This window comes from Oncorhynchus nerka, linkage group LG1 (assembly GCF_034236695.1).
Source record: "Oncorhynchus nerka isolate Pitt River linkage group LG1, Oner_Uvic_2.0, whole genome shotgun sequence".
In the NCBI taxonomy this organism is placed as follows: domain Eukaryota; kingdom Metazoa; phylum Chordata; class Actinopteri; order Salmoniformes; family Salmonidae; genus Oncorhynchus; species Oncorhynchus nerka.
This window is the reverse complement of record NC_088396.1, coordinates 2,298,080-2,317,754: the sequence shown is the minus strand read 5'-3', so window position 1 is coordinate 2,317,754 and position 19,675 is coordinate 2,298,080. Positions and strand designations below refer to the sequence as shown.

General features: G+C 39.2%; 1 protein-coding gene across 5 annotated transcripts in view; it reads right to left on the bottom strand.

Annotated features, from left to right (window-relative positions):
* Positions 1–19,675, bottom strand: part of LOC115130807 (poly(rC)-binding protein 3) — a 154,762-nt gene that overhangs the window by 111,101 nt on the left and 23,986 nt on the right. For all 5 annotated transcript variants that reach the window (XM_029662393.2, XM_029662559.2, XM_029662308.2 and 2 more), the window contains exons 3-4: positions 19,191–19,301; positions 18,142–18,268 (exon numbers count right to left, since the gene is read on the bottom strand). The gene's annotated coding sequence lies outside the window, so the exon portion shown is untranslated. The remainder of the gene's footprint in view (positions 1–18,141; positions 18,269–19,190; positions 19,302–19,675) is intronic.

Below are 19,675 nucleotides of genomic sequence, written 5' to 3'. Positions count from 1 at the left end.
GAGGACAGAGACACCTGCTCACACGCAGTATCGGAAGAAGAGGCAGATTACGACAGGACGGGAAAGGGCAAAGCAAACAAGAATCCGACAAGGACAGAAGCAGAAACAGAGAGAGAAATAGAGACTTAATCAGAGGGCAAAAGAGGGGACAGGTGTGAGAGAGTAAACGAGGTCATAGGAGAATGAGGAACAGCTGGGAGCAGGAACGGAACGATAGAGAGAGAGAGAGTAACCTAATACGACCAGCAGGGGGAAACGAAGAGAAGTGAAAGCACAGGGACAAGACATAACATGACACCAAAAACACATTTCCGATACTGTCATCGGATCTTAGGATGTGCCAATGTTTGTGAATGATTCCTTTAATTTGTTCAGAGCACTTCGAGTAACGGATAGTAAGAGCGCAAGAATGTTTATTTTTGCCAAACTTTCCTTGAAAGAGATTATGTCTCAATGTCTGGCAGTTTTAATCTGGCAGTGTTAATCTGACAGTTTTTGTACCCCCTCTCCTTGAATTTCATTGCATCTCAGCCATATTTCTGTCGAAATTCGACAGAATTGGCTGTAGGACAAACTGTTTTTCAGGGGAAATGGGTGACAGCTATCAGCCCTCAACAAAATGTGACTATCAGTAGGTTTCCTGTAAAGATCAGTGTATAGAATGTTATCCTCACACAATATCAGAAGATCAAGGAAATTGATTTGACGTGTGTCAGATGGCATAGTAAATCTCAGGTGCTCAGAACAAGAGTTAAGAAAAGCATGGAATGTCTGGAGTTGTTTTGCATCACCCCTCCATAGAACAAAAATATGATCAATATACCGTTTCCAAATAATAATGTTAGGCAAGAAAATATTTTTGAGAGGATTGAAAATAGACTGTTGTAACCCATGTGACCCACATACAAATTAGCATAGTTAGGAGCCATATGGGATCTCATAGCAGTACCCTTTGTCTGAATAAATAAAGCATTTAGAAACATTAAATAGTTGTGTGTGTGTGAGTACAATGGCTTCAATACCGACCTTGTGTGGAATATTTGTGTTTAATGACTCCAATGTCAGAAGTAACTAATAAAGTATTCTCAGGGAGAGGATCAAGAGATTCAATAATAGAGATCATACTGCTGGTGTCCTTTACAAAGGACAAAAATCGATAAAGTGGCCGTTACTGCATCAATGCCTGCTACAATAGGGCACCCTGGAGGTTTTGTAACGTTCTTGTGTAATTTCGGCAAAGTATAGAAAGTGGCAATTTTAGCGTGTTGAATAGCCAAAAAGTTGTTATTTTTTGGTGATTTGACCAGAACTGAAATACCTATCTAGGACAGTAAGTAAGCTAGTGTTCTGAAATTGGGAAGTGGGGTCACTTCTGAATTTCTTGTAAAAGGTGTTGTCAAGAGGTTGTCTATGACACTCAATTACATAAATTGTCCTATCCATGAGTACATCCGACCCACCCTTATCAGCAGGGCGGGTAAGCATGTTTTTCATCCTTAGGTAAATTATGGACAGATATGTACTCATGTTTGTTCTTAAGGAGATTACCAACATATTTTTCAATGAGTCTGCTATATGTCTCTATAGAGTGATTTTGATTGGCTGGAGGTACAAAATAACACTTACTTCTAAAAGGAGCCTAGTGTTTAGAGCGTTGGACTAGTAATCGGAAGGCTGCAAGTTCAGACCCCCGAGCTGACAAGGTACAAATCTGTCGTTCTGCCCCTGAACAGGCAGTTAACCCACTGTTCCTAGGCCGTCATTGAAAATAAGAATTTGTTCTTAACTGACTTGCCTGGTTAAATAAAGTTAAAATTAAATTTAAAAAAATAAATAAAAATGATACAACCACCATGCTTGAATATATGAATAGTGGTACTCAGTGATGTGTTGTGTTGGATTTTGCCCAAACATAACACTTTGTATTCAGGACATGAAGTTTAATTCTTTGCCCAATTTTTTGCAGTTTTACTTTAGTTCCTTAATGCAAACAGGATGCATGTAAATGTTGTGGTGTGAATGGCGCCGGGAAGGGATGGCTGCCTTTATACGGGCTCCTAACCGATTGTGCTATTTTGTGTTTTTTTTTTTTGCCGTGTTTAACTTATTTTGAACATAATGTTGATGCGACCATCGCATATGACCGAAAAGAGCTTCTGGATTCAGAACAGCGATTACTCACCTTGAACTGGACAAAGATTTTTTCTTTAATGAGTCTGATGAAAAGGATAATGTTGCTCCACAATGCCCAAATCCCTGGATTTCGCATAACGATAAGAAGGAGATCAGGGTGCCTTGTGAGAATTTGTCGGCGAGTGGGTAAACCGCTTCGACCATCCGTTCTATTGGCCAACGTGCAATCACTGGAGAATAAACTGGATGAGCTCCGTTCGAGACTATCCTACCAACACGACATTAAACTGTAACATCTTATGTAGCTGCTGGTGTGCGATGTCTAATAAGGTAGTCTCGAGGTATTGCTCACCTGAGGTAGAGTACCTCTTGATAAATTGTAGACCACACTATCTACCAAGAGCGTTATCTATTTTTTTGTAATCGTCTGTTTACCTCCACAAACCATAAGAAAACAAGAAAATAATCATTCAGAAGCGGCACTCCTAGTGGCAGGGGACTTTAATGCAGGCAAATTATAGCAGTTTTACCTCATTTATACCAGAATGTGACATGTGCAACCAAGAGGGGAAAAAAACTATACACCTTTCATGAATATGATTTGTCCTTTGTAGTAATTGTCATGTCCAAATGGCACCAGGTAGATCTGTCAAGGATCGAAGTCTTCTACATATTTAGGGTTAAAAGATTTAATATACCATATTTCTATGATGGTCTTGAACCTTAATAATAATAATAATTGATGTCAGCATACAAGGCTAGCTAGCAAAATAATCAAATAGCTACTTTTATTTGAGGAATTTAGTCTATAGTGAAGTGACAGTTGCGGGCAACAAGCAGTACGTTAAGTGCACTGCTCCAACTGTCAAAGCGCAAGAAGGAATGTTCGAATTTGAATTCCAAAAAGTGAGCACATAACCTCGACAACCATCTGGAAGTTTCGCGAGACTACATTCTCTTTGATAGCGCAGAGGATAGTTCCCACATTCTGCCAGAAATGTTGTTATTTTATAAGAGACTGCGTTCACACCTAGGTGTGAACCCCACGACCCGGGTATGACCCCCACGAAAGGAGGAGTCATCACATCAGACCACTTTGGATCAAAAAATACCTAGCTTCTTTATTTTTGGCCTGGCATCAATGGAGGTAAGTTGCCTTCCACTCTGTCTTCTGTGTCTTCTTTTATCTGTTTATTTCTGTACACAACCACAACTAAGAGGATATAGGACGCTAAATGTTTATTAGTAAAACTTAGATAAAGTTTTGTGTATTTTTTTTACTGAACTAAAAGTGATTGTGCACATTAGACAAAATTACGCCTTTTAAAGTCAATGTTGAGCATTGCTATTATTAGCTGGTTAGCTAGCTTAGCATTAACATATGTCTTTTAATGAGTTATAGTTAACTTTGTTTCAACTTTAACCAGATCTGAGGTTATTGTGGAAGTATATTTTAAATACAAAATAATCAGAATGTATGGGACGAGATCACTTTGAGTCAAAATGCAGGCTGAGATCTAACCTACTGCTCTGAATGGCGAACGTGCAATGAAGATGGAATTCATGGCATGATTCTCCCACCACCATGCTTCACAGTAGGGGTGATGAGCTGTGCCTGATTTTCTTCAGACATAGTGCTTTGCAGCCGGATTGGAGTTTGGCCGCCCGGGATGTCCTTGTCCCATTGCGGTCTAGTGACTCCCGTGGCGGCCCGGGGACATGCATGCTGACACATCTCTAGTTGGTCGCCAGTTGTACAGTGTTTTTCATTGGACACATTGGTGCGGCTGGCACAGAATTGGGGAGAAAAAAAGGAAAAATAAAATAATAACAACAAAAACTAAAGATATATATTTTTTAATCTGGCCAAATAGTTTAAAAAAATTCTCATCAGACCACAAAATATTTTGCCTTATTCTCTGTGTTTCACGTGGCTTTTTGAAAACTCCAGGTGCACTGTCATGTGCCTTTTTCTTAGGAGTGGCTTCCATCTGGCCACTCTCCCATGAAGCCCAGATTGGTGAAGTGCTGTAGAGACAGTTGTCCTTCTGGCAGGTTCTCCCATTTCAGCCAAGGATCTCTGTAGTTCTGGTCATTGGGTTCTTGGTCACCTCCCTGACCAAGGTACTTTTGCCTAGTTGCTCAGTTTGCTCAGTCGGCCAGCTCTAAGCAGTCTGGGTAGTTCCATATTTTTTCAATTTCCCAATGATGGAGACCACTGTGCTCTTGGAATCTTTCAACACTCTAGATTTTGTTTTATACCCTTGCCAGATATACTTTATGCCTCATCACAATACTATCTCAGATATCTACGGACAGTTCCTTGGACTTCATGGTATATTTTCTGCTCTGACATGCACTGTCAATTGTGGGACCATATCTAGAAAGATATTTATTTCTAAATCATATCCAACATTTTTTAATAAAGATGTAATTTATTTGCACCAAAGAAAATAAGTTCTGAACAACAATACAGCTTAAACAATATATATTAAACGGTGCGCAGGTGTGGTTGGAAGCCCAAAGGCTTATATAAAAACCACAACACAAAAAACAATATATTTTAAAATATAACAAAATCCACTAATCAAAAATGTACAAATTAACCGATCAGCAATCACCCAAAAAAACATTATGTTTTGTTTAAATGTGTGTGTGCATGTGAGAGTTTACTGAGTAGTTTGGTTCAACAGGCTGAGCTCCAGTCTTCGCTTATTGAGGGATGATGAGGTTTTGGTAATGTGAAGATTGGCATTCCAGAGTATGGAACATCTGTGTCTCATAGAAAATTGACTACGTGAGGTGCGGCAGTGGGGAGGGTGAAGATTATCGCAGTATCTTTCCAGTGGTATGTACACTTCCGGTAAAAAGTTTTAGAACACCCTTTAGATCAAGGGTTTTTCTTTATTGTACTATTTTCTACATTGTATAAAAAGTCATAAACTGTGAAATAATACATAATAAATCATGTAGTAACCAAAAAAGTGTTAAACAAATCAAAAAATATATTTTATATATTTGAGAATCTTCTAATGGCCACCCATCGCCTTGATGACAGCTTTGCACACTCTTGGCATTCCCTCAACCAGCTTCATGAGGTCGTCACCTGGAATACATTTCAGTTAACAGGTGTGCCTTCTTAAAAGTTAATTTGTGGAATTTTTTAACTATTTAATACGTTTGAACCAATCAGTTGTGCTGTGACAAGGTAGGGGGGTATCCAGAAAATAGCCCTATTTGGTAAAATATCAAGTCCATAATATGGCAAGAACAGCTCAAATAAGCAAAGGTGAAACGACAGTTCATCATTAATTTGAGACATGGTCAGTCAATATGGAACATTTCAAGAACTTTGTTTCCTCAGGTGCAGTCACAAAAACTATCAAGTGCTATGATGAAACTGGCTCTCATGACTGCCACAGGAATGGAAGACCCAGAGTTACCTAGAGGATAAGTTCATTAGTTACCAGCCTCAGAAATTGCAGCACAAATAAATGCTCAACGGAGTTCAAGTAACAGACACATCAACATCAACTGTTCAGCGGAGACAGTTTGAATCAAGCCTTCGTGGTTGAAATTTCTGCAAATAAAACACTACTAAAGTACACCAATAATAAGAAGAGACCTGCTTGGGCCAAGAAACACGAGCAATGAACATTAGACCTGTGGAAATTTGTCCTTTGGTCTCGAGTCCAAATTGGAGATTTTTGGTTCCAACCGCCGTGTCTTTGTGAGACGCAGTGTGGGTGAACGGATGATCTCCGCATGTGTATTTCCCACTGTAAAGCATGGAGGAGGTGCTATGGTGCTGGTGACACTGTCTGTGATTATTTAGAATTCAAGGCACTCTTAACCAGCTTGACTACCACAGCATTCTGCAGCGATACGCCATCCCATGGTTTGGGCTTAGTGGGATTATCATATGTTTTTCAACAGGACAATGACTAAAACATTGGGCTAAGGGCTATTTTACCCAGGAGAGTGATGGCGTGCTGCATCAGATGACCTGGCCTCCACAATCACCCGACCTCAACGCAATTGAGATGGTTTGGATAAGTTGGACCACAGAGTGAAGGAAAAGCAGCAAACAAGTGGCTCAGCATATTTGGGAATTCCTTCAAGAGGGTTGGAAAAGCATTCCAGGTGAAGCTGTTTGAGTGAATGCCAAGAGTGCGCAAAGCTTTCATCAAGGCAAAGGTTGGCAATTAGAAGAATCTCCAATGTAAAAATATTTTGATTTATTGAACACTTGTTTAGTTACTATATGACTCCATATGGGTTATTTCATAGTTTTGATGTCTTCACTACTATTCTACAATGTAGAAAATAGTACAAATAAAGAAAACCCTTGAATAAGAAGGTGTTCTAAAACTTTGGACCGGTAGTGTAGATGGATCTCAGAATTAACCTGGAAGAATCTATTGAACTATTGAAGGGTTTAGGTAAACTGTCTAGGAGGTTTGAGTATTTGAAGATGAAAATGCATAATAGACAAGATATTGTCCTGAGGCAACTGAGTGGCGCAAGGGTCTAAGGCACTGCATCTCAGTGCTACAGGCGTCACTACAGACCCTGGTTAGATTCCAGGCTGTATCATAACCGGCCGTGATTGAGAGTCCCATAGGGCGGCGCACAATTGGCCCAGTGTCGTCCCGGTTAGGGTTTGGGCGGGGTAGGCCGTCATTGTAAATTAGAATTTGTTCTTAACTGGCTTGCCTAGTTAAATAAAACATTTTTGGGAGTTTCTTTAAACAAACGTACAGATGGAGCCAAGTAATTGGAGGAGGTGGCTAGTCTTGCAAATGTATTTTGTATGAGTAATTTGTGTAGGTAGGAGGCATATGTACTGGCCCAGACAATATTACAGTTAATAATGAAATAACGGTAAATTAAACTAGATTGAGAATCTGGCTTTAAACAAAAACATTTTTACAATATTTCTTAATCTTATTAGTGAACTTTCTTCTTTTTTTTTGTGACCGACCACCTCGATTTTATGTAGCAACATTTGAAATGGTGTTTTTTTTACATTGAATAAAAGTAGACACTTAGAGCGAGAAAATGGTATGTCATACACTGCAGTTGAGGAACAATATGGGGAAGTAATTCTGCTTTGAAAGTTGATAAACTTGTAACCCCACTTTTGAGAAAATGTCCCTTGATTATTTTTGGTACACCTACCGGAGAGCTCTTCTTTATCTACACCCATTTAGCATCGTTCACACCATCTTATGCCTTAGCTCCACCCATCCTCTTTAAGGATTCACATGTGAGGCCATGTGGTAAACACACACTATATGTTTATTTGTCACATGCACAAGATACAGAAGGTGAAAACGGCATAGTGATAGTACTTGCCTACTTGCACAGTAGAAATATCAAAAACATATTTATTTTATAAATATTTTTACCAACACACTTGTCTAAATTGATGGGTCATGTGAAGGAAATGCTATAACCACCTCTCACCCACATCTAGCTAAGTGGATGGGTCACTACTGTCTAGACATGTACACATGTTCATGAAATACAAATCGATGGCTGTAATCACCCCCAGACACACCAGCTAATTTGTTGGGTCATGTAATAATCTGGCCGATGTGGAGTCTGGCCGATGTGGAGTCTTTTGTTTATGTAGGTAGCTAAGCTAGCTAAATAATGATATGGCATAACTCCAACTCCAACTCAAACTACTACCAATACAAACATTGTCATAGCTGTTGTATGTATCTGCAGATAGCTAAAGCTAACAAACTAGTTTCAATGTTAGCTAGCTAACATTAGGCTATAACTAGCAATGCAAATGGCTTTCAGATTCAAATAATATTACTACACAGATCATACACGTAACGTTAGCTAGCAAGCCAGCAAGCTAATGTTTTCTAGTTAACAGTAAGCTTTAATTTACAATAAAAATGACTTTCTGACTAAATCTGAAAATTATATCTGGAAAATGTAGCTACTCTTACCTGTATACATGGATGAACGCTTCCCGGCAGACTGGAACCATTTAATTTTTTGGCCAGCTTTGTGTCATGTGACTCCTTTTCACACTGACGGGGGCGTGTGCAGAAAGGAGCTCATCACTTTTTCCTACTGATCTGTTGATAGTGTCTGCTAAACTCAGAGCATCAAAGTTGTTGAGAAAAGTAGCAAAACCTTTGTAGTTCTCGATGGCTAACGTTATATCTTTCAAAAATAGCATGGTAGAAAGGACTGTCAACAACACATAATGAGAAGCTCACATTATAGACAAAAGCAGCTACATGGAAGACCTATCCAAACTCATCTCCTGGCATGTCGAACCCATACATTATCTCAGCCAATCATGGCTAGTGGGAAGGTTCCCGCTTTTTCCATGGCTAAACCAACTAGGCTCGTAATTTAACAATTATATTCATATTTATGGATGGAGTACAAGTTTGTTATTAAGGCACATGAAAGTTCACATGTTCCAGAAGGCATTTCTGCCCAAAATGCTTTTTATTTTTATTTATTTTTTTACCCCTTTTCCTCCTCAATTTCGTGGTATCCAATTGTTTTAGTAGCTACTATCTTGTCTCATTGCTACAACTCCCGTACAGGCTCGGGAGAGACGAAGGTTTAAAGCCATGCGTCCTCCGATACACGACCCAACCAAGCCGCACTGCTTCTTAACACAGCGCGCATCCAACCCGGAAGCCAGCTGCACCAATGTGTCAGAGGAAACACCGTTCACCTGGCAACCTTGGTTAGCGCGCACTGTGCCCGGCCCACCACAGGAGTCGCTGGTGCGCGATCAGACAAGGACAACAAAAACCACACTCCGTCCAACAGACAGACATTCTTCAATTTTACAGGCACAATTGTGCAGAATGTAGTGCTGTGCACTGTGGTCTTAATTGATGATATTCACATATCGGTAAGAATAAGAGAGGGACAAAAAGTACAGCACAGTATATTTAAAATAAATTATGATTCCCATGGCTTTCATAGAGACTCGTGTTGTGTGTCTGAACATTCAGACCCATTCACAACAATCTCCTGAAGCATAGATTTTCCAACTGGCTAGCCTTATGACTTGCTCCAATGTATTTACTGACTTTGTTTTAGCAGTGAGGAATCATCCTTTATCAACATTTGAAGTTGTGAGTCAGACACATTTCTTAACTGTTAATGAAATGAATGAAACAAAACTATATGGAATTGTTTTAAAAAGGTCATACCAAGGATCATTTAGCTATTTGATTTAGAATTTTAAGGCTCCTTGAAGTATTAAAAAAATATATTAAAAAATGTTTTGATGAAAAATTATTTTGGGACTTTCTATAATTAGCCTAAACAAACTCATTGAATAACAGATTCACTACATGGAACAACAGATAGTCCCCTCCCAAAAAATGTAAAGGTTTGTTCTGAACTGTCTGTCCTATATCTGAGAGATATAAGAAAGATCTATGTATTTAACCCCTTGTTTTTGGATTTTTTTTGCTTAATTTTATCAAACATAGCATCTAATCGAATTCATTATTGACGGCAAGTATGATGCTTTCCAATTGATAGCTATTCGTTTTATGCTGCAATTAGTTTTTGATATTGGTCACCAATAGACATAATCATGGAGATGGATGGATATAAATTCCTAGACACAATGATATGATAGCACAGACATCCCGAAAATAATGTCAGTTTGTCACAGGACTATGCAATGATTTGTTTTTTTAATCTCCAACAGAGATGAAACATACAGTACATTCTGGCAGGAATTATTTTGAATTGCAATAATTGATGTCTAAGGTTGTAAAGAGCAAATATGAACATTTTCACATATCGGTGACCAATGGTTGCAAACATTTCTAATAACATGTTTTACCGTTGTCATTATGGGATATTGTGTGTAGATGGGTGAGAGAAAAAATGTGCTATGCAGACAATACACAACTTTACATTGCTGTGTCAGCAGAGGATTTTAGCTGCACAAATACATTATTAGGCGGTATTAGTGATTTAAATACTTGGATAGCTCACAACTTCCTGCAGCTAAATCAAGACAACACAGAGGTACTTATTATTGGAGCCAAAGCACAGAGAGAGAATTTGGCCGCACATTTTAATTAATGTGCAATAAAGATAAAACACCAGGTAAAAACCTAGGTACAATTTTTGAATCTGAACTCCATTTCGAATCACACATTAGGAATGTGACTAAAATAGCTTTTTACCACCTGAGGAACATTGCCAAGGTGCAGCCGTTTCTATCTCAGGCTGATACAGAGAGACTAATCCATACTTTTATTACAAGCAGGCTTGATTACTGTAATGCTCTCCTGTCTGGTCTACCCAAGAAGGCCATTTGGTCAACTGCAAAACATACACAATGCCTGCAGCACAGGTACTGACCAGACGGAGAGCACACATTACACCGGTTTTAAGGTCTCTACACTGACTGCCTGTGAGTTTTAGAATGAATTCTACGATTCTTCTATTTGTTTTTAAATCAATCCACGATTGTGCACCCCAATAAATATGAGACATGCTTTTGAGTTATGTACCCAGTAGGTCCCTCATGTCCTCTGGTACTGGCCTTTTAACTATCCCAAAGCCTAAGACCAAGAGGAATGGAGAGGCAGCCTTTAGTTACTATGCCCCCTGCCTGCCAGAGAACCTGAGGGGGTCTGAAACTGTGGACATTCTATATTTAAAAGAGATCTTAAAAACACACCTTTTTAACTCTGCTTTTCCTTGGGGTTTCAGTTTTTGGCATTCTTTTTTTCTTCATCCTCTTATGTTTGTTGTGTAGCAAATATTTATGTTTTTACTGTGAAAGCGCATTGCGTTGCATTCAGGGGGCTCCCGAGTGGCGTAGCGGTCTAAGGCACTGCATATGTGTGTGCTAGAGACGTCACTACAGGACCTGGTTTGATTCCAGACTGTATCACAACCGGCCGTGATTGGGAGTCCCAAAGGTCGGAGCACAATTGGTCCAGCGTCTTCCGGGTTAGGGTTTAGCCATGGTAGGCCGTCATTTTAAATAACAATTTGTTCTTAACTGACTGGTGAAATAAAGGTTCAATAAAAAAAATATCTGAGGCACATTGCGTTGCATTCATGTCTGAAATGTACTATATAAATAAAGGTTGATTTGAATAAGTCAAGGGTATGAATACATTCTGAAGGCACTGTAACTAGTTTCATTACACTTAATCCCTTTTTACTGTTGCCAAGCCCATCAAGGTCCTGATTGATGAGTCACTAATCCAGTCACAGCTTTTTGTCTTTGGCAATGCTAGGGATCCCCCCCCCCCCCACACACACACACAGTGCTTTTAAAATTGTGTGTCAAATGTGTAATTAGAAATCACCATGTCAAAGTGTATGTTTGTTCATACAGTAATTTTTGTTCACCTGGGATTTGAACACCTGGAATTTGAACATTAAGATCTTCCTGCTACGCAACTATGTCTGTATCAATGACTGATTTCACCTGTAAGCCTATTCCTACACTTTGCACTTCAAAGTACATCTCAGCTCTGTTAAAAATACAATGAAGAAAAACTATTATATTTGTAATTATCGTAGTGATTCAGGAGTAACATTAAAACAGAATAATAGTCCCCACCAACATTAGACAACTATACCAAAAACCCAATTAGAGAATTGTCAGATTAACTGAAAACTAAAAGTCAAGTACTAAGTGATCATGTCAAATGTAATCATATTGTCATTGATTATAATTTTTTAAACTATTTTACCTGAATAGCATTTCATTACTTTACTTACAATAGTTTGGGACACCTGGGACCATCACGTGACAAAAACCTCCAGGGGACCAAATCAAATCAAATTTTATTTGTCACATACACATGGTTAGCAGATGTTAATGCGAGTGTAGCGAAATGCTTGTGCTTCTAGTTCCGACAATGCAGTAATAACCAACAAGTAATCTAGCTAACAATTCCAAAACTACTACCTTATAGACACAAGTGTAAGGGGATAAAGAATATGTACATAAAGATATATGAATGAGTGATGGTACAGAGCGGCATAGGCAAGATACAGTAGATGGTATTGAGTGCAGTATATACATATGAGATGAGTATGTAAACAAAGTGGCATAGTTAAAGTGGCTAGTGATACATGTATTACATAAAGATGCAGTAGATGATATAGAGTACAGTATATACGTATACATATGAGATGAATAATGTAGGGTATGTAAACATTATATTAGGTAGCATTGTTTAAAGTGGCTAGTGATATATTTTACATCATTTCCCATCAATTCCCATTATTAAAGAGGCTGGAGTTGAGTCAGTGTGTTGGCAGCAGCCACTCAATGTTAGTGGTGGCTGTTTAACAGTCTGATGGCCTTGAGATAGAAGCGGTTTTTCAGTCTCTCAGAGCTATAGAAAGGTCCCCCAGAGAACGTTCCCTTGGGACCATCATGTAACGTCCTAAGGACTAGTAAAATGAAAGTCCTGAGAACGTCCTAAAAAAGGTCTTGACATGGTCCTCAGTGATGTCCTGGGAACTTACAGAGAACTACACAAAGGTCCCCCAGAGAACGCTCCCTTGGAACATTCTTAAAATGTTCTCAGAACGTCAGCCTTAATTAAGGAACCAAATGGGAATATTGCCAAATGTCCTCAGACATTCCCTGTTTGCTGGGTAGGCTACACAACTGTCATTCCAATTAAAGTGTCTAAACTACAGTTGTTGCGTGTGAAAACTGAAAGAAGGAAGACATAGAGACCTTCGGTCAGACGATGAGAATAAAAGGAAGGATCACGAAGACAACACTTCAGCAAATCAACTCTTAATCATTAAAGCTGTGGGTTTCAGATAAATAGATGCATAATTACCTTTGTTAAAAACATTCAGTGTAAATTTAAGTTTGCTTTTGTTGAATGATGATGTAATGATCAAGCAGTACAGAGTATTGTAGGAAACTCACAGGTCTGCTGTTCATTCAGAAACTCGAATGTAATTATATTGGACACCTTGTCTTGTTGTCAGATGCCCTGTCGATTTCCCTGCTGCAAATCCTTTCACTCATTCAAGTTTTGCTAACATGCTGTTTCTGGTTGTTGTGGTCATTCAAAAAATGCAGTATGTGTTGAAACGAGAGAAAATGAATTATGGTTCTGCAACTTTCCATTTTTGCTTTCTGAATTGGAATACTTGCTGTTGTGATGGAAGGAACTCATGAGAAATTAGAACGTTTTAGGCTATTATTTGGGGAGAGAAACATGATGGTTCCGTCTAGTCATGACAGCTCTTCACGAAAAAAAGTTCAAATGTATGCATGCTCTGGATAAGAGCGTCTCCTAAATGACAAAAATGTTTTTAAAAATGTAACACTAGAACTGCTGGGCTTCTCAACCTCCAAGTACCCACTAGAGAACTCGATGTCGGGTGTCCCTTTTAGCCTTCGTATCATATTGACAGATTCATCTACTGTGTTAACCTGGCTACACTCATTCATAATCAAAAGAGCACAGACTCCATCCCAAGAATAGGTGTCCATTGGACTCCAGAGGGCGGGTGTAAAAGCGGCCCAAGACAAAGGGGGCGGAGCACAATCAACAAAATCAGCAGAGCTGGGGCACAGTGGTTTTGAAATAAGTTATAGTATGATAGTGTTTGCGGTAGTAATGGTGGTGACTGTTTATAGTTTTTAAAAAAATAGGTAGATGAAAAACATTGGTTGGTTGGTTGGTTGATAGGATAGGATAGGATAGACTGAAAGTTGATTTGGTGTCTCTTGCTTGAATGGTACAAGAGTTACAATTATTGTTGTTGGGTATTATATGAAAATGTATGCGTATTTAAGTCGTGATCATTTATCATGCATACCACAGCTACACCAGAGCTAGTGCGAACCAGATCTAGCTTGCTACACCAAGGAGATGAGTGTGGGTCAGTGTGCTTGTGGTCAGCAGTTGTGTGGTTGTGGTTCAGTAGTTGGGGTCAGTAGTTGTGATCAGTAGTGGTGTGGCTGTGGTCATTAGTTGTGTGGTTCAGTAGTTGTGTGGTTATTAGTTGTGGTCAGTAGTTGGGTGGTTGTGGTCAGTAGTTGTGTGGTTGTGGTCAGTAGTTGTGGTTTAGTAGTTGTGGTCAGTTGTGGTTGTGGGCAGCTAGAAATCTTATCTGTATCATTCCAGGGTGTCCAGACCGGGGAAGCATTAGAAATCTTCTCTGTAGTGTTCCAGGTCATGCCATAATGCAGTTATTTTGGAAGATGCTGTACTTCTCCCTATTAGCTGAAATCATATTTTTTCAAAGCCATTTTAGCTATTGCACTAGGTGTTTGGTCTGAACAGTCACAAATCATGGGAATTTGTCGCCCTAAGAAGCCGTTGTCTCCCTCTGAGGCAAGTGTTGCTAGGCAACCCCCCATGCAGTTGCCTTGGCAGGCCTGCTCCCTCCATGGCTAAAGCCAGTGTGAGAAACATGTTAACAAATGTTTGTGCTATGAAACTAAATTAATACTGCACTCTGCTAGTTTCATGATAGTGTTGTTAGACAAAACAATGAAAGTGAACTTCAAAACTGATGTACTGTAGTTTATTGGAATTTGCAGCTGTTGTTGGCAAGTAATGAATCTGCCAGTATCTGACATGACTATGTCCTTACATCTGCGAAAGTTTAACAGACACCCTCTCCATTAATTAAACTGCTCATGACGTTTAATGCCTTCATTTCCTCTCCTGTGTTTTAATTATTACGTCCATTGAGCGTTCCCAATACAAGCTCATTGTGAGATTAATTTGATTTGTGCTAGTAAAAGCCAAATGGAAAAAAAATAAATAATTGCTAGTAGAGGCTGTATTAATATCTGACAAATTCTATGTAGTGTTAGAGCATGACTCAGAGATAAGGTAGTGATGTGTGTGCACGTACATGCTTGTGTGAGTGTGTTTGTGTGAGAGAGAGTATGTGTTTTTGTTCGTACTCTGTACTAAGGTGAGCAACATAAATGCCAGTGCCTGCACAATATTTCAAAGTTATTGAAGGAGTACGGCGGAGGAAATTAGACTGCCTCCCTGTGTCCTGGTCTGACAGATTAGTTTATGAGTAATGAATACATTAATAAATGCTGCATTTATAAAAGTTACAACGTATCCAGAAGAAAAACAAAAAAAAGGACCCCCTCCTTCTCCCCTTTCGTCCAAGCAGTGATGATGACGGTGGCCGTTAAAAATTAACAGATATTAAAAAGACTAATCTTTGGCCCATCTTGATCAGTCACTCTCACGCAGATGGGCCCCCATGTAGTGTGCCCTTCTGACGCGTGCGTCACTCAGCTCAAAGTGCGGACTCAGAGGAAACGCTAGACAACCACATCTGCCTGCCTGCACATAGTCCTAGCAGTATAACTATCTGCCACAGTTATATGAACCAATATATATTTGCATACAGTATATGATGCAATGTCTGCACTTCTGACTAACTGAGAACGGTAAAATAGCTCCTATTCTCTCACATCCTTGAGAATTAGAAAATACTATGAAAGCCATGCTCTCTCGAAGAGTGACCTAACTGTTACCACCCTCCCTTTGTATAGACCTACCTTGCATTGCAGACTGGTCCCGTAGACTGGACGTCACATTGTATAAGTTAACCTGTCACACTTAAATAAGTTTGGTATGGTAACATAAGACAGATGGGTACTTAAAAAGTAAAAACCAAAGTAGGGTGGTTGGTCGGGATTGATGGATGGGCTATAACACTAACGTCTAGCAATCCCAACTACTTATAAAGTTAGCTAACCCGTCCACTAACCTTAACCATTTTAGCTAACCCTCCCTTTAACCCTAACATTAACCTTTAGCTAACCCTTCCCCTAACCCTTTAACCTAACTCCTAAACTTAGCCTTAACCCCTAGCCTAGCTAACGTTAGCCAGCTAGCTAGAAATTGTAACATATCATATCTTTTACAAATTCATAACATATAGTAACTAGTAACTGTAACCCATTGATTCGAGTTGAAAAATAAATGCTGCGCTCATGGAATGGCATGCTTTAAGCACTACTAAAAAGTGCTATTTACATGTGAAAAAATGAATGCCATATGCTGCATTTGCTATTAGCCTATTTTGTCGCCTGCCTCTGTTTTAGTAAAAAGATGAGTGATGGGCCTGGAGATATGTAACCACTCTCAGATTAATAGACAGAGCTATGGATGCAAGGACTGACCATCCATGTTACGAGGTTAAACAGTGTTTGTTTACATTTACAATGTTTACAAACATTGGAGAAAAACAAGCTTATATTATAGTCCAAAAATGGATGTAGCAACTACAGATTCCCCCTTTAAGTCTATCAAAAGTGTACGAGTTTGAGAATGTGTCAATTAGGCCTATGGAAAAAAAATGATCAGCATGAATTAGATTGAGCAATAAAAGCCTCACTTGTATTCTATAGGCTGGGATCCGCACTATGCAGCTGTTGTAAGAGCGCATTTTTCACTGTCTGTGAACTGGTTTGAAAACAATGATTGATAGGCAGTTTAAACTTCTTGAATTCAACCATTATTCGGTTCAAATACACATTTAGATTTGTGAACAGCCATCCACAACAACCACAATCTGTAAGGTGCAAATAGCTAAATGAGAGAGCAGCAGTCTGATTAACATGTAGATATCAATAATAAGTGATATCCGTATCGCCGTAGACTACACAAGTGTTTATTCAAGTTGGATAATCTTTGGATGCCGACAGCAGTCGCATCATTGGAAGACATATCTTGCCTACAAAAGCCTATTCCTGTTCTTGAATGTCATTTGAGAAACTTAAAATAAATGTAAAAGTAATCCTTGAAGTAATCATCACATTTTTCAAAAGTATTTGAAATCGGATAACAATATTTTTCAGTTTTTTTTAAACCCTTACATGTAACGGAATACAATGAATCGGTTACTCCCCAACCCTGCATATAGTACGTTTTGCAAATTAGTAACATACTGTACATTTAACTAATTTGTAACAAATAGTATGTTTGCAAATTCGTAAATATAGTATGTTTCCAATTCATAACATATAGTATGTTTTGCAAATGTGTAAACATATAATACAAATTATAATCCGTAACATATTATACAAAATGGGTGATGGACATCCACTAATAAATACATACCATAGGACACGTAAGGTATCGTACTAAATGAAGTGTCTCGGACATACATATAGAATAATACAAAATGCTCAGAGACCAGGTTGTGCTTTTGCCAAAGATACAGTCAGCTTTTGGTGTTTCGCGCTCACCATTTTCCCTCTCTCTGCTCTTTATGATCTAAAATGTACATAAGTAACGGCATAACTCTGGGCGTGAGTCTGCGTGAGTTATTTTTACTCATGACTCGGCAGCGCCTGAACTGGTCACCCTTGAGCAAAAGCTGCCAATGTGGAAAAACTAGTTAGGATGACAAAAGGACAACATCTCCCTGGGGAGTAACATCCCTGGTGGAAAGGAAGCAATGCGATGCAACAACTTTGTGGATGATACAACACAGGGATTATAACGATGACTGACATTTTGAATGTCACTCGTCCACACGTAAGGGCAGGCGACATTGGGGACCATTTTTCTTCGATATGACTTGCCAGTAATTTATCTGATCAAAAACTATGTTATAGTAAAACAAAACATCAGCAAAATGGTTTATAAACCATTTTCAATCCTGTGTACAACTTAGTCTTTTAGAAAGGAGATGCAACCAAAATCCTGAATCAAAAAGTATGAATCATCCCATCCTAAATCACCCATCTCGACACCTATCAGCACTACCGTTAGTGAAAACTTAACAGAAAACCTCTGTCTCTGTCAGGAATAAAGCTTTCCAATACGGACACAACAAAAGAGGAAAACTAACATCATGGAATGGAGACGGGGTCAATACCCAATTTAAACTCAGCCAACTCAGGGAAACCCTTGCGAGCCAATTTCCAATTCCAATTAGTAGTATTAGCAGCTTCTTCGGAGCACCATGTAGGAAAAGAAAAGAGCTAGCGTAGCCTTTACTCACCAGAGTTGCGCTAGGTCGTGGGTTCTCAGGGCATTAATGGAGCCGTTTGGCAGAGAGCAGAGGGGACGACCGTGCAGATCAGTTCATCAGCCTTTAGACTTGTTTCCAGGTTGATAACCGGCCCATTCTACACAGCCAGAGCACCAAACATTGAAAGTTAACATCTAGATAGGGCTAATTGACATGACAAACGCAATCATGTGTCTGTCATCTCTTGTGGTTCATAGGTTCTACGGCAGTAGACCAGACCTTGTTCAGGCAAGGCCTTCGTGTACTGTTAGCTAAAGAGGAAAGGGCCACCGAGCAAAAAGGCAAGCACATGTGCATGTGGACTGGGTTACTTCATCTTCATGCGTTTTGCTAAGTTCTCTCATTAGGGAAAAGTAGCAAAAACAGAATTGTTACAGTAAACTACACCATTATGTATTTCCCATAATTTCCTCTTTCAATTATAGTGGGGCATCGTTTATAATGAATGCAGAGATGCAAAGCTATAATGTCGATCTGTCTCTTTGTGTATTTATGTGGGTGTTGTGGGCATGTGCATGCATTTATAAATTCATGTGTGATTATGTTTTTTTTTTTGTATATGTGGGAATGCATGTGTGATTGATTGAATGGATGACTGACTGTGTGTGTAAGCATGTGTGCATGTACACATCTGTGCTGCATTGCCGTATCTACTCAGATAGATAGATATTCTTGTTACAGTTTCGACGGGCTAACCTAGCTTCTATTTGCTACAGATGTCAATTATAGCTTTGTTCATATTCATGGTTTTTGGCTGAGAGGTGGATTATTCTTTATTTTATAAACCAGGAAGTCCCATTGAAGTCAAATACGTTTTTTCAAGGGAGACCTGGGTCATGTTCATTAGGCACTAAAAGGATGGACTGAAAATGGGAGGGAAAACCTGAACTTGTCCAATAAGAGAGGCTCATTTTTGGTTCCCTTAGCAAAATGTTTTATAACACTTACAATTGCGTGGCCCTAATGAACATGACCCAGGCCGAGAAAGGCAGATCATTGAGGTGTGATTGTTCGCTCACCAAAAAGGGATCCCAAAAGTCTCCTGGGTTTTCTCTTCCAGGTCATGTGACCTTGTGCTGTCAACCTTCCAGAGGACTGGGGAGACTTCCGTCTGTCCAGTGCCGTTCTACCTGGAACAGGAGAGATGGACAGACGGTCATGAGGTAATGGTGGAAGACAGTAAAATGTCAAGTACATGGTATACTAGAATATATCATCACAATGATGGGTTACAGTTGTGAATGTCTCTGCTGTGCTGTTATACAGTATATTGTTTGCTCTGACATTGTAATTGTAATTTCCAGTTATACATTTTAGGTTATTTGGTTTTAGGGGGCAGTTATTAAATAATTTGAACAACTCTGTGGCAGTTATATTAATTTGTCAAGACCTACCCCCACATTTTATGGACAAGTGCAGGCAAAGGCATCAATGTTGTCAAGAAATTAAATTAAATGTGAAGTAAAAGCTCAGAAACTTAAGGTACACAGCATTAACCCACCTA